The following is a 4,116-nucleotide window of genomic DNA, read 5'->3' as shown; positions in this document are numbered from 1 at the left end:
AAAAAGTTCTTGCTTTTGCTCCATAGACTCTATGTCTCTTTTTCTGGAAATTATTCTTGGAATTTTACTTAAATTTTACACTGTATAATTTAGTTTTTAAGCTATGTATATTTTCCCCAAGTACACATAAAAACAATTATTAACATTCATTTTTAAATTTGGCTTCTAAATTTTCTTTTCTTTTCTTTTCTTTTTTTTTTTTTTTTTACTATTAGTCATGTTTTGAATAAAATAAAGTGAAAGTATGAATTAACCTGCAGTCAGACTCTTATCATTTCTTTCTCTGGGTATGGATAGCATTTAATCTTCTTTAAAATGACTGACTACAAGCTATAAAATGTAGCTTTATGGAAAAAAGTCTTAAATTTAAAATAAAATTATTTTACCTCATTTTGAGAGAAAATACCCTTCAGATAAACTTAACTTTGCCTCACCGTAGTGCCCACCCAGAGCATCTAATTCTTTCCTCTGAGCTCTGACTGAATAACTCTAACCATTGATAGTTCTTCCTTGACATATAAGAAGTTGGTAACCAAGCCCAAACCCCCCCATTACCCAGTCCTGTCTGATTTTCTAAGGACTGAATTGCAATGTTTTTCCCTTTTGTCTATTACTTTTAAATACAAAAAAGATCCACTCTAAATTCACGTTAAGAAGTCTTTGATTTGCCAGGAATGCAACAGCTATTTCAAATGACCCTTTTCCTCAGTCTTATAGTTGTACACACAGCATAACTCATTCACTTCCTTATAGCCTTCCTGACTCTTTTTTTTTTTTCCTTTCTAACTCTTACTCTTTCACTTGGACTGTGAATTTTCACTTGGACTGGAGGAAGAAGAGGAAGAGAAAGAGGAGGAGAAACAAAAGCAGGAAGAGGAGGAGAAGGAGCAAAAGGAGGGGGAGGAGTAAGAGGAAAAGGAAAAGAATTGAAGATTTAGGGGAAAGCTAGGAAGGGCTTAAATGTTCTCTTTAGTTATATTTAGCACTCTCATTAAAAAAAAAAAAAAAAGAGTTGAACTTTTCTGTTTGATCCCAGATGTCAGAGCTAAATGTAATAGTAATAGTGAAAGAGGAAAGAAGAAGACAAGTTTCAGAGAGGCAGATTTTTAACAATGAGAATTTTCTAAAAGTAGGATGGAATGCCTCAGAGAGTAAAGAGTTCTCTCTCCTTGAATGTCAGAAGCTAAGAGTACGTATCAAAGTTATTACTGTGGGGACTCCTACTCAGCACTGGTTAGACTAGATGACTTCCATAATTTCTTCCAGTTTTGAGTTTATGATTCTATGAAACTGTCCCAGTGAAGTCTGATATCTACAAACACTACCTAAATGTTAATTGTAAATAATCACATTGCACATCTACAGTGTCTATATAATGAATTGTCACACCCTGTGGTGGTTTAAAGTTAAAAGGACTTCTGGTGTTAAGCAAGCAGAGAGGAAACCAGGTCTCCATCCATTGGCACCTGCTATGGGAAGCCAGCAATAGGGCAGTATGAAAGGACCTTGGGTTTGTAATCAGATACCTGGCTTCAAATCCTGGTTGTGCTAACTACTTCTGTGTCTATGGGCAATTTCTGTATTGATATCTGTTTCCCCAAATGTATATAGAATAGTTAAAGATAAAATTATTCTTAGAATGTTTCTATTTAAATCCTAGAATCTTCTTAGGGACAGAACTGAAAATATTGTACTGTTATTGCAGGCCCAGTGCAAAAAATTCAATGTATCATCCTCAGGGGAAAAGACTCCATGTCCCAATGTTAAAAAACCGGTATGTGGCACAGATGGCCAGACATACAAGAACCTTTGTGAATTCTGCAAGATAGCTGTGTGAGTATAAGGATATCCAAGTTTTGAATTGCATGGGTTAGAAAATAGAAGGGAAAAGGGGGAGAGAATAGTAAGAGAAATCTCTTTGTTTTAAACTCCATAAACTTGTTTGTTATTCAAAAATGTTACTCTCTGTCACACTTTTTAAAATTTTCAATAGTATTTTATTTTTCCAAATACATGTAAAGATAGTTTTCAACATTCACTTTTGTAAGACTTTGCATTCTAAAATTTTCTTCCTTGCTCCTTTATCTCCTTCCCACTGAAGACAGAAAGCAAACTGATATGGGTTAAACATTTGCAATTCTTTTAGACGTATTTCCATGTTTATCATGTTGTGCAAGAAAAATAAGATCAAAAGGGAAAAAAGCATTTTAAAAAAGTATATGGACAAAAATTGTGAAAATACAATGGTTCAATCTATATTTAGTCTTCATAGTTCTTTTTAGATGTGGATGGCATTTTCCATGCCTAATCTATTGGAATTGCCTCGAATGACCTCATTGTTGAAAAGATCCATCACAGTTGATTATCACACAATCTTGTTGCTATTGCATAAAATGTTCTCTTGGTTCTGCTCAAATCTCTCACTATCAATTCATATAAGTCTTTTCAGGCTTTTTGGAAAGTATCATGCTTTTCATTTCTAATAGAACAATAATATTCCATTATAGGCATAAAACATAAGTTATTCAGCCATTCCCCAACTGATGAGCATCCATTCAATTTCCTACAAAATGAGCTGCTACAAACATTTTTGCATATGTTTGTTCTTTTCCCTGTTTTATGATATCTTTGGGATACAGACCCCAGGAGTGAGACTGCTAGACCAAAGGATAAGCACAGTTTTATAGACCTTTGGGCATAATTCCAAATTCTTTCCAGAATGTTTAGATCATTTCACAATTCTGCCAACAATGCATTAGTATCCCAGTTTTCCTCTTCAACATTTTTATCATTTTTTCTTTCATTTTAGCCAGTATGAGAGGTATGAAGTGGAACCTCAGAATTGTTTTAATTTGCATTTCTCTAATCAATAATAATTTAGAATATTTTTTCATATGATTAGGAATGGCCTTAATTTCTTCATCTAAAAACTGTTCATATCCTTTGACAATTTATAGTTTGGGGAATGTCTGTCAAATTTTAATAATTGGTCATTCAATCTCTACTCAAATCCTTCTTATTACTAAAGATTCCATTCCAATGTAGAGCACCACACACTCACAAAAAAAGGTTCTTGCTTCCCATTGACATCTCTACAGGTCCCACCTGAGTCACACAGGGTTTAAACAGAGTCTAAGCTCCTTTGTCATAGTTTTTAATTCACCTCCTCCTTGCAGATGAATTTTTAAAGAAGACAGAATGTGTGAAAATGTAGGTGGGAGGCATCACAATAAAAATTCTAATTTCTCTAAAAGTGCTTTATATCATCCAAAACTTTTTCTCTACCATTATCTCACGCAGTAGAAAGTATGGAAAATTATATCCCTATTATATAGATGAGGAAACTGTAGTTCAAATAGAAAGGAGTGTCCTTATGACATATGACTAAAAAGTGACAGAATCAGGGTTTTGATATTTAAATATATTCTGTGAAAGTTCCATTAACATTTGGTGGAGATAGGCCTTGTCTCTAAGAAATATATCTATTTCTTCTAGGGAAAAGAATGGACAGCTTGGCTACAAACATGAAGGAAAATGCTAGACCTTCGAATGATTCAGTGACTACAATTTTCCCTCACTAACACCTTCAATAAAAATAACTTGGCAAATATTTGAGGATCAATTTGTTTATTTCTTTGATTTATTATCTAGTTGTTGATAGGACTCAGAGATATCTCAAACAAGACCTTGACGAGGAAATGAGCAAGGGAAAATCAGAATAAACATAGTACTTCAGGCTTTGCATTTATTTATTATTTAATCATTGGATTTACAGATTGGAAGATCCTTACAGACCGTCTGATCTAATTCACTGATTTTTCAAATAAAGAAATGAAGATCTAGAAAAGCTAAAATATTTAACCAGGGTCTTACAGCTAGGAAGTGGTGAAGTTGTGATTCAAATCTTGCTCCTCTGCTTCCAAAGCCTTTCCACTATATAACTTAAATCACAAAATACTAAGATTGAGAAGGACATCTTCTGATAGAGGACATCTATCCAAAGCATTTGCTCATGGTTATTGGAGAAACTTACTGTATCTATTTTCCCTGGGGAAAAACAAAACAAACAAACAAAACCTATGTATATAACTAAGCCTAAGTATTCATAGCCAATAA

General features: G+C 33.6%; 1 long non-coding RNA gene across 1 annotated transcript; it reads left to right on the top strand.

Moving 5' to 3' along the window:
• Positions 1-1,701: 1,701 nt before the first annotated feature.
• LOC127546896 (uncharacterized) lies at positions 1,702-3,611 on the top strand. Its single transcript, XR_007950047.1, has 2 exons — positions 1,702-1,833; positions 3,496-3,611. It is a non-coding gene; the product is annotated as an uncharacterized LOC127546896 (long non-coding RNA).
• Positions 3,612-4,116: the final 505 nt, after the last annotated feature.

Source organism: Antechinus flavipes, chromosome 2 (assembly GCF_016432865.1).
Source record: "Antechinus flavipes isolate AdamAnt ecotype Samford, QLD, Australia chromosome 2, AdamAnt_v2, whole genome shotgun sequence".
NCBI lineage: Eukaryota > Metazoa > Chordata > Mammalia > Dasyuromorphia > Dasyuridae > Antechinus > Antechinus flavipes.
The sequence above is the reverse complement of the archived record's forward strand: the minus strand, read 5'-3'. Positions and strand labels throughout refer to the sequence as shown.